Consider the following 12567-nt stretch of genomic DNA (forward strand, 5'->3'; position numbering starts at 1 on the left):
ACCCCTCTCATTCCCAGCCTCTCTTTCTTTTTCCTTGCAGCTCGCTGTCATCATCTTTGAAGGGTGTGTGGAGATTCTTTTTTTCTTTTGTGTGTGTGTTTTTTTTTTCCACTCAGATTCTTGGTTCCTGGAGAGACCCGGTGAGATCAGTGGGATGATATTCCAGAACAGTCATTTATCAGTAATTCGCCCCACTGAGCGTTAACCTTTTACTAAACTCTGCCTCCTGGTGGTCACACTCAGACAGTGCATCATTTGTTGGTCTGTTTCCAGCCATTTTGCATGAATTTTAATTTAAAACCTCGTTTCAAAGGCAAATATTGTCCATTTTTACTCAATTTCTTCATTATTTTTCATACTTTTTTGTACTAATTATCTTGCAGAAAATTAAGTAAACACCAAAGAAAGTGTAAGCTGCATCATTAAACCACAAAAATGTTTGTCTTTTAATAACTTAATTATAAACTTTTAGTTTATGAAAAAACATTTTTGTTTTTAAGAACCATCAAAATGACACCATTTATCAGACCCAGAAACTATGAAACAGAATGAATCTATGAATTTTCAAATTTTTGAAGGTCCTTGAACTACTTATGCTTTTGTTATGCGCCATACATTCATTTAACCGTTAATTTTGTACCTATTGTTTGTGCTTTTCACAGTGACTGTTCAGATTTATTTGCTGTAGTTAGCCTGCCCGGCCTTGCAGGGCCTGTAGATGACAAGATCTGAGGATGTGCCTTGTGAGAGTGGACTAACTCCTTTTATTCTTGTTTATTTATAGGTCTCCCTCAGGTCCCCCTCATCCCACCTCCCTTGCAATAGACCACAGCAGCAGTTAAATTAAGGCCCAAGAGGCAGACATCCTGCAGCAGACTGAAAATGCAGAAAACCAGTTGCATGAATGAAATGAGAACATGAAGACTGCTCCCTAAAAAAAAATTGAAAGTTCTGAGCTGACCATGTGCCAGGCAATGACAGAAATGTCAAGATGAGGGTGAGGCAGAGGACAAGGATGCAGGAAAGGTGGTCCTGCCTGCATCTGCAGTCTGATCATCAGGTGTGTATGACTCTGACTTCTCCCTCTCAGCCTTTTCTTTCCTCAGTTGTTGTTGAGGAACGCACAACAGCTTAATAACTCATTTTACTCATCAGGCAAGAAAAGACTGGCAGAGCCATGAAGTCATAGAAGTTGTGTTTTCCACCACTATGGCTAATGCAGTGGCTGCCTGAGCTGGTTAAAGCGACAACAATACAGCTAAATGATCATCAGTCACTCGCATGAAATTTTAGCTCGCACACTCGCAACAAGTGGTCGCACGTGTGATTATTTTGATTGCAGTCTTCAGCCCTATCTGTGTTGCCAGTGTGGACATTGATGCAAAGACTTCAGGCTCAGAAGATGACAGACCGTCTTTCCAACCATCACACTGAGAGCTGAAGGGGTGAAAGCGGAGGCCAGTTGTGGACCAGCCTATAAAGACATCGCATTGGGTGAGTCACAGTCAAACTGATGACAGTGTGATGTTTGCTATTGATTACAGTGAAGCCAAGGTGTATAAAAAAATGAAGTTCCTACATTTGCTAAGTATGTCATCATGACTCATGTCATTTGCACACATACATACATACATACATGGAGCCGACTTCATGACTACAGATACTTGTCACTGCACAGCACGTTTCAGTAGGCCCACATGGAAATTTTGAGGAAGCCTGGAAGAAAACATACTTTAGAAGTAATACTTGAATACATTTCTGCCATTTTTTTTGAATTACCACCTCCTTGTGTCAAAGATCTGTAATGTTACATATATGTCACACTGTTTGTTGATGGTGAATTTATTCCCCATGTGTAAAAGTTTCAATCACTCTCCCCAGTGGGAGTGTACTCTTATGTTTACATGTTTAAATATTATGCATCTCTATTAATGAATGTTGACAGTTGACACTGTGGTTTTTGCAACATTTGACTGAAAATGACCACAGAGCAAATCTTCAAAAATGACAATGAGCAATCAGAAAGTGACATTTTTTAGACTAACACAGTTACATGGTTACATACCCTTTTCATGAAAGGCACAGTTTTTGTGCAGTTTTGTGTGCTGCATCTGGTTAACTATCCCTGTTTTATTGGAGTGAGCATTAGAATGCATCATACAGTTTGTGGAGATCTGTCATTTACCACATTTTTCCTGAATTGCTGAAACCAAACACTTTCAATAATCCAATAGACCTAAAAGTTATATAAGATTACTGTAGTTTGTAAAAAATAGAAAAAAATTGTTTGGCATTATGGGCAGAATAATTAAAAAGACAGATAATATGTGTAATTTTACTGACTTTTCTTATTTATTCAGCAATAGAAACAGAAAACTACAAGTTTAAATTTTTCCCCAGTGAATATTAGTCAAGGGCTGCACAGTGGCGTAGTGGTTAGCACTTTCGCCTTGCAGCGAGAAGGTCCCTGGTTCGCGTCCCGGCTTTCCCGGGATCTTTCTGCATGGAGTTTGCATGTTCTCCCTGTGCATGCGTGGGTTTTCTCCGGGTACTCCGGCTTCCTCCCACAGTCCAAAAATATGCTGAGGTTAATTGATTACTCTAAATTGCCCGTAGGTGTGAATGTGAGAGTGATTGTTTGTCTTTGTATGTAGCCCTGCGACAGACTGGCGACCTGTCCAGGGTGTCCCCTGCCTTCGCCCGAGTCAGCTGGGATAGGCTCCAGCCCCCCCGCGACCCTAGTGAGGAATAAGCGGTGTATAGATAATGGATGGATGGATGGAATATTAGTCAAAATGACAGATAGACTCTGGCATCAACCAAAGCTCTTTCAGGGTGAAGGATGGACTATTTATTGACCTAAAATCTGCTTTGTTTCATTGTGTGTTTTAATGCTGAGACTTTGACAAGTCTAAGAATTTACTGATACACTGACAGCGTTACATCAAAGTTTGGGGTGTGTTCAAGATAACAGTAATGATATCTGTCACTATCAGCTGTAATGTTAATGTGAGGCAGACTTTGTAGGAGACAGTTCCTGTGATTCCTAAAAAAAATTTCAAAACATACAAACATGATTCACTTCAGTTAAGTGTTGATTTCATATCCACAGAAAATGAAGGGAATATTAGAAGAAAGTTGATAGTTGTTAACTTTGTCATCTGACCTGACTGCTCTGACTGAGAGATAAAAAGAACGCTTGCAGCTGAACACTGTCCTGAGTCCTGGCTACCCATGCATCCTGCACATGAGGGCTTTTAGCTGCCCTCTGAGCACCAGGGACGAGGGCCACATTTCTGGGAGCTAAAAGTGGGAAGAGGTAAGTATTTGTGGTATGGTCTCCTCACTACCAGAGTGGGGTCCCAGCTTGCTGGATCCCTCTCCACAACCTGGCTCCTCCATACCTCACTGAACTCCTGCACTGACACACTCTCACCCACACCCTCCACTCTGCTGATGCTGGCCTCCTGTCACCCTCCATCTGGACCAAGTACCAGACCTGGGGACATGGAGCTTTCTCCACTTACCAGAAGCATCAGAGAGTCCTCCTCTCACACTCCATATTCAAGAAATCCATAAGGACACATCTTTGCAACCCTGCCTACAAGTCATAATCCATTTTCCAGATGCTGCTTCTACATTCAAAAATTTTTTTTGAAATTTCTTTCTACTTTGTGAAACATCTTTGAGTGTCTTGAAAAGCACTTTGTAAGTATTATATAGGGAAAAAGATGAGTTTCATATATGCTGATTTTATACTTTTCATGCTGTTGGCTGCCTGATTGATACTTTTAAGATACTCTCAGCTGCCAAACATGCTCCCTAAAAAATACTAATGTGTCCTTTTATATTAACCTAGACCAGATTCTGCCGTGTTGTTTTCTTTGTTTTCTTGCAGCACTGATGTTGGATGACACAAAATGAAAAGAAGACTGAAAAGAGGGCCCCGGCAGAAGAGACAAATGAGACACAGCTCCAGAAGTCACATGACGATGAGGGGCGGAGTTTACCAAGTGAATGAACTATTGTCTGCTTACACAAGTACTGAGTTTACACCATATAGTTGTCTGTAGAAATATGATTTATGTGAGACTCAATCAACAATGTGTGTGTTTTTCCTTCACAGCCCCCTCCTAAACCCCAAACATTTTAAAATAGAAAGTAGGGAAGAGTCCTTAAAGATGAAATAGAAAATGAGACACATCACCCAGATATGAGAAGAGATGATGTAAACTGACCCAGGATCAGCATATTACATGTCTGGCAGCTCAGCTAACACCAGATAACTTGATGAAGTAAACTGGATCATGACATACTTCATGTTAATATTAGCATATGCATTTATCCAGCTAAAATGCAATTATTTATCTCTGAATTAATGAGTGTTTTCTCTGTGTTTTTGTTTTCTGTGTAGGTTTGCTTTCTCCAAGACCCTCAACAATCACAAGGATCAGATCAGGACAGGGAGCCAGATGAAGGACAGCCACAGGATAGGAATCCCCATTTCTGAACATGAGATGTGGATAGAATTCTTATTGTTATTACATGAATGGTGAGACAAAAATGAAATCTAATTCATTCGTGTGTTACTATTTTGTGTATCTTGTGCTCCATATCAAGAGGCATCATCCATCCATTAGCTGTTCCTGTTTTATCTCATAGAGGGATGCAGGAGCTGGAGGACACCAGTCCATCACAGAGCTACACAAAGAAAGACAACTATTCATGCTCACACTCACACATTTAGAATTCTAGATTTACCTTCCATGCATGTTTGGATTGCAGGAAGAAGCTGGAGCATCTGCAGAGAACCCACCCAGGTCCAGAGAGAACATGAACTCCACACAGACAGAACCAGCAGGTTGGTGCTGTTAGCTGACTGTGCTAATCGCTGCATCTGTGTCCATTTTTTTTCATAAAACATTTTAAAATCTTATAGGACGAAGAAACAGTAAGAGGAACCCCGGGATGATCAAAAATGGAAGAATTATGCCAAGATGAGACGACAAAAAGCCCCAAACAGAAAAAGAAGAGTCAGACCAAGGAAAAGAAAGAAGAACGGCTTTGACTAATTCCAAAGGTAACCTTTCTGAATTGCAACGTCTCCATAGACAATATTAAAGCTGTGAAAAAAATCTATGTTCAGGCAAACTGTGTGACATCCTGATATCTTGAGTTATTACTCCAAATAAAAAGGTGGCTTTAAACTGTCTTCTGCATCATTTCGTTGTCTATTTGTTAACACTTGTAATAATTGTGTGTTTCACAGCACAAACAGCTGGTGGAGAGGCTCTGCTGCATTCCAGACGTCCCTCCTACTGCCAATGCTTTCCAGTTCTTCCTGGGGGATCCCGAGGCATTCACAGGCCAGGCAAGACATGGAAAACTTCTGAAGGAGGTCTCCCAGAAGGCATCCAAATCAGAAGTCCAAATCACCTCAAATGGCTCCTTTCCACGAAAAGGAGCAGTGACTCTACTCCAAGCTTCTTCTGGATGTCCAAGCTTTTCACCCTGTCTCTAAGACTGAGCCCCACAGAGTAAACTTGTTTGGACCGCTCATGCTTGCAGTCTCATTCTTTCGGTCACTACCCAGAGGTCATGACCAGTAGTGAGTGTTGGAATGTAGATGGATTGGTAAATTGCTTGGTGAAGCAACTCCCCCACAAACCTGCAAGGAGCATTCCACTGGTTTCCAGCAGAGAGCCATGGCCTCGTACTGGGAGGTGCTGACTCGCTACCCAGTCACTTTACACTTGGCTGCAAACTGCTCCAGTGCATGCTAATAGTCATGGTCTGATGAAGCCAACAGTACCACGTCATCTGCAAAAAGCAGAAATGTGATTATGAGGTCCCCAAATCAGACACTCTCCTCCAGGCCTGGAGTGGCTAATCGGGAGGACCGGGACAATTCCCGGTGGGCTGGTCTGATGTTTGGGCCGTGAGGGCCGGTGTTCCCTCATGGCACTGGGTTGATCATTATGTCCCAGGGCCTCCACTGGCAACTCTGCTCTTTTTTTCTGCTTTTTCTTTTTCTTTTTTTTGCAGGCGCACCTCGATGTAACACATTCGTGCACACGGTCTGTGGTGTTTGAAAGATGGAAATAGAAAGAGCAAGGGTGGCACAGAGACGGCAAGAATTAAAAAGAGGAAAGCTCTGGAAACAGACACAGCCAGATGTGCTGCTGACATTAGAAACTTTGTCACTAAAACAAGCTCGTGGTTTGAAACGAGGACGATGAAACAGTTACAGCAAGATATAGAACTTTGCAAACCGTTAATTATCAAGTCAATGAATTGTGTGGCATTGTGGCATCTAACATAACGTTATTTAATTTAAATAATAGCATGATGTTGGGAAACTTTGTCTTATGAACACTAATTTGCTTGATATTTGATAATGTGATGTTGTAAAGAATAGTGTTGGAGATTTGCCCTTTAACTCATGTTGTCATATTTGTGAAATGTATGTTGTCATGGAAGTGTTTCCTTGCAGAGGAAAAAGAGATTATAATGTTGTTAGAAAGTGCAACACTTTTTATTTTATTTTTTAAATTTAATATTTAATATTTTGATTTGTTCTTTAATTTCATTTTTAAGGTTTGGATATCTGTGAACAATTATTTGAACAGATTATAGATTCTGATATTGTTGTAAAGAATAATGTTGGAGATGTGCACTCATGTTGAAATAAATCCACATTGTGAAGCAACCCTTACTTACACTGAATTGGAAATATTTTAGAAAAATACACTGAATTACAAGGCTTTACAGGACAGAGTGCTATTGTAGACTCAACATGTAAGGTTATAATTACATGATTTTAATAATAATAGGACCGGACTGAGGCATGAAACTCCAGAGCTGAAAATGAGTTTCACTCCGGCTCCAGCAATAAAAAAACAGCATTGCAAAACAAAACAACAAGGACTTTTGATAGAAAAACGATATTGTGATGCTAACATTTTGTCACTTTTTACCTCGTCTGAGCGCCTTCACATAATAATTGTCCCATTTCAAGCTGCTGTCTTTTTTTCCCAGATTATTTAAACAAAAACGGATTAAACTTTCACAAAACAGAAGCATCATCACATTTATCCTCTATCTTTTCCCCTCTAAACTTCTCAGCGGTTTCCTTTAAACAGCTGTTCAAAGCCCCAAAGGTGTAAATTTATCCAATATTTCACAACATATATAATAATAATATATGTACATTTATGGCTCAGAATTTTTCTTCTCTCGCTTCAAAATCATCTTGTGGCTCTTTTATGGCGACCTCTGCTGTTGCTTCTTCAGTAGTGCTCTAATATTTCACCACAGTTCGCTTTAATGATGTGTTCATTTCAGAGAAACAGTTCATTAAAAAGACTTGTTCACTGAAAATACAGCTGAACTGTGTTTATTCTTAATGATTCTTTAACCAGAAGTGCTGTCGCTTTAACAAACGCACCAAAGTCCCATGTATAATTCTTCATATTTCAGAGGTTTGCTCAAAATCAGCGATGAAGACTGGTTTCTAAAGATTTTCAAGACTTTTTAATTGATCTACATTCAGCATTACTCTTAAACCCGCAAGTCATGATTCAGGCAGAATTCTTTTTTTCATATTGTTAGCATAAACTCACTCCCTGTATATGAATCACGCCTGTGTTAATACCTGCCTGGAAATTTTTTTTTCTTTTGCCACCAACTGCCAGGTTTCTGGCATTGTAAAATCCCAGCGACCTGCAGACGTTTCCATCTGGAGATGCAGTGACCTTAGTTTGGCATCAATTTGTTTATTTCAGACAACATTTCCACTTCACATTCTGGAGTGAGTTGAATATTGTGCTTCCAACAACTAAACTACCTAAATGCTTAAAAAAATTGTAAAAAGCACTTAGTAAATATTCTCTAGTAAAATCCAGCTGAAACACTGATGCATCAGTAATAACTGTCAATAAATGAGCACAGATAATCATTTTGATATTTTAAGTACATTTTCTTGATTATATTTTCCCATCTACACTACTTCAAAAGTTTGGGGTCACTTAGAAATGTCCTTGTTTTTGAAATTTTAAAATGAAGATAACCTTAAATTAATTATAAACACAGTCTAGACAATGTTAATGTGGTAAATGACTATTCTAGCTTGAAACAGCTGATTTTTAATGGAATATCTCCATAGGGGTACAGAGGAACATTTCCAGCAACCATCACTCCTGTGTTCTAATGCTACATTGTGTTAGCTAATAATGTTGAAAGGCTAACTAATGATTAGAAAACCCTTGTGCAATTATGTTAGCACATGAAAAAAGTGTATGTTTTCATGGAAAACATGAAATTGTCTGGATGACCTCAAACTTTTAAATGGTAGTGAATAGGTTCAACAAAGTTCTAGTAATGTTTTCAGCAGGCAACTGGTTTTTATTCCCTGAATGTTTGTTTGTAAGTTAGGATACCATTCCTTTTCTGGGTGATAAAAGAATGTTCTGCAGTATGTTTCCTCAGCAAACATCCTCAAAACATCGCCAGAACACTGCAAGACAAAATGTTCCACCTTTTTTTTTCAATATAGCAAGTGAGTATTTTGACCTTATTGTCATGTTCATGCACATTTTCCAACTCCAAGCTGTATGAACTTGAATGCTAAGTGGATCTAAGCATTATCAGGTGTTGCATATTTGTGACCTGTATGAAAGGTGTGCATAATTATTAGACATCTTCTTTCCTCAGACAAAATGGGCCAAAAGAGAGATCTAACAGACTCTGAAAAGTCCCTCCTTTCAGAGGGATGCAGCACTATTGAAGTATCTAAACTATTGAGGTGTGTTTAGTGAACAATCAAACGTTTTGTTGCACACAGCCAACAGAGTCGCAAGAATTAAACATAAAGCTACTAGGAACCCATTAACCTCCAGTGTTGCCATATTCCAGAAATGCAACCTACCCGGAGAGTCCAGAAGTACAAGATGTTTGGTGTTGAGAGAGGTGGTCCAGTAAGGAAGGCTGAAACACCACCACCACTGAACAAGACTCTTAAGTTTCAAACGTCAAGATCAGATTTGAGATTTTTTTTTGTTATTTTTAAAATGAAGTGTTAATATCTAATGAGTTTTGCTGCCATTTGCTGCCATTTACAGACATTTCCATTAGAAAAGAATGACGGGCGTCTTAACCCTTAGATTCACAACTGATTGAACCCTACACTCTTCCATAAGTGGGTCAAAAATGAATTGCATAAGAATCAATGTGTTTTTATGCCATTTTGAATGATTCCGTGTTGTTGTTGTGTTTGAAATCAGTTTTTTACTTTATAACAGGTTTTAAACATTTTGATAATTGAAAAAGATGAATATTCAGAATGTCAACATCCATTCTGTGACTTTTTTCCACTCTGTTGCTGCTCTCTGCGTCACCCCTTGTACGATATTATCAGTGATAAAGAGCTTAAGGTAGAAATACAAATACTACAATTTCTTTAAAAGTATAGAAGGCAACTTAAAAATTTAAGTGAAATGATATCAAAAACATGTTTTTTGAGGAATAGCTGGAAAAATGAAATGATTACAAAGATATTATGCATCTAAGGGTTAAGAGGTTAACATCTGTGAACACTGGTTTTGACATTTTAATCATAAAATGTGACATATTACAGCCTTTCTTTATATTATATTATACTAAATATTTCTATTTATATGGAGACTAATGTCATGTGTTAAAGAAGAAAAAAGCATGTATGACTCAAAATTGCTGCTAGGTAACTTCTTGTGTTACATAAATTATAATAATGTAAACAGTTTACCCAGTAATTGTGATGGTTTACAATAATAACAACTTTATCAGCACACGTGGACAAAATTGTTGGTACCCCTTGGTTAATGGAAAAAAAAACACAATGGTCACAGAAATAATTTTAATCTGACAAAAGTAATAATAAATCAAAATTCTATGAAAATTAACCAATGAAAATCAGACATTGCTTTTGAACCGTGGTTCAACAGAATTATTTAAAAAATAAACTCATGAAACAGGCCTGGACAAAAATGATGGTACCCCTAGAAAAGACTGAAAATAATGTGACCATAGAGACATGTTCAATCAAGGTGTGTCCTCTAATTAGCATCACAGGTGTCTACAAACTTGTAATCAGTCAATCAGCCTATTTATAGCGTCTCTCTGTGGTCTGTGACAGAAATAAAGGCAGAGAGAGACTTTTTACTGGAAGGATATATATTTCCTAGGTCTTATTTTTCTTTTTATTAAATGTATATGCTTGTATTTTTAGCTATGTTATAAATTTACTTTCATGTAACCTAAAGTCTACAATTTGTAAGTTTATTCTTATGTTTAGACCTTTTGTTATTATCTCAGGAGCCATATGAGATGAAAATAGTATGTTCAACAAGATGCACATTTTCCAACTCCAAGTTTTACCCTACTGATGATGTGTTGTTGAATTACTATTGCAACAACACATCATCAGTAGGGTAAAACTAACCTGACTCATGACATTCTAATCCCAGCTCATGTTCCCAATTAGTGAGTGAACAATCCAACGCTTGGTGAATTCATGCATTCATGCATTGTTCTCCACAAACACTTCAGATTCGATCTTTTCTTCCATACTGGTCCTGATCAACCTGGTATCAGAGTCTGAGTCCAGATCGTCACTCTGGTGATGTTGCATTTTCTTGATGTTCTGATTTAGATTGTTCAATTCATTGCTACGTAGCAAGTTCTGTGTGGTAGGTAGGGAGATCAGATGGTCACCATGGAGAATGCAAATCTTCTTCTTCAGAGGTGTGGTTTTCCTCACAGTTGACACTTTATGACCCTTATCAGATTCTGGTGGAGGTAGGAGGCATCCTGTTGTCCCCAAGAGGGCCATTATTGGTCCTTTATTAGTAAACACCTGATCTGCAGATGTTGTATTTGGATGTGAGTTTTGGGTTAGCTATCTTCTGAAATGGTTCCTTACCAAATTTACAGCTTTGAAGAAAGTATCTCTGAACTATCTATATTTTGCTTTGGATTGTTCTGTTCTTCAGTCCGCTACATCAACAAATTTTATTGTAAAATTACAGTGTAATACTTTTACATTGTTTTTGACAAGGCTTAAACTGTCATTAACTACAATTTTCTACAGCATAACATGAGGAGTACTGTTTACTACTGTAACTACACTTTCTAAAATGGTATTTATAAAGGGCTGCCACTAATCAACATTAAATGAAGTAGCCTATAAATTACAACATTATCTAAGTTAAGGCTTTGACTGTTTAGATGTTACTCCTGAATTAAACTGTGGTGACCACAGGCAGAGAGGAGGAAGTTCATGGTTTTACATGATGAGGTCAAAGAAAGATGAAGATGAACACAAGCCCTCAGTTAATCTCAATGTGTGCGCTGAGCTCGGACACCAGCCAGAAATTTAATAAAACAAAGAGCTTTGATGCAGTTTAGAGACCAGAAGACAATGTTATTTAGAGTCTCCATATGACTTGGTTTCCTGTGTTCACTCTGCAGTCAGAATGCTGTTGAATTCAATGTGAAAACCACACAAAGGTGGACCATGAAGTGTGGGAACATGTTTACAGCAGGTGTGATATACAGAATAAACAACACATAGTTCACTGCTGTCACCTGTTCAGAGCTGGAAACGTATAGTAACATTCTAATCTTGGTTCTCTGAGTGAAGAGACTCTCTCTCCAACTAGCTGCATATTTCATATCATTCCCGATGGATGAAATCTTTAATTAAAAAATAACCTTCCGCTGAGCACAGGCATGTGTTATGCATGTGCATGTTATGTATGGATACCGAATTGCGTGTAAATTACTCTTATAAAGGTCTGTTGATCAGTTCACCACTTTTGGCAAGCCTTTGTTTTGCTTGTGTTAAAATAACCGTTTCCTCCATGCTTTTATTTTGAAGGCGTATGCGAATCACTTTCATCGAGCGTTGCCATGGTATCGCTGTAAACAACAGAATCTGACAGGTGGAGCGTTCCTCCCGACTCACCCATCTGTCTGCGTCCGCCTGTATCGGACCGAATACCGGCAAAGTACTGCTCCGGCGGGTCCGTACTCAGAACTGGTAGGGACGGCAGTGCGTATCCGTGCAGCTCCGGTGCAAGTTGTGGATGTGGCAGTTGAGCCACACCATTCACTTCCGATGTTGTCAAGGTCCATGACAGGCGCAGCCGACCAGACGATCCAGATGTTAGCCGGGACCGAGGCAGCAGCAGCCGACCAGACGATCCAGGTGTTAGCTGGGGCTGAGGCAGCAGCAGCCGATCAGGTGGTCCAGGTGTTAACCGGGTCCGAGGAAACAGTAGCTGATTAGGTGATTCCGGTGTTAGCCGGGTCCGAAGTAGCTGCAGCTGATCAGGTGAGCCAGGTGTTAGCCGGGGCCGCGGCAGTCGCAGTAGATCAGGTATTTCAGGTGTTAGCCTGCGCTTATGACCGCTTATGTAGCAGTTTGTGCTATCACAGGACAGGCCTGTTGTTGTTCAGCTATGACAGGTCCAGGATTAAGGTGAATATCTCCAGCCAGGAGTAGTAGTACCATAAGTACTTTGATTGTGT

Source organism: Amphiprion ocellaris, chromosome 14 (genome assembly GCF_022539595.1).
Source record: "Amphiprion ocellaris isolate individual 3 ecotype Okinawa chromosome 14, ASM2253959v1, whole genome shotgun sequence".
Taxonomy (NCBI): domain Eukaryota; kingdom Metazoa; phylum Chordata; class Actinopteri; family Pomacentridae; genus Amphiprion; species Amphiprion ocellaris.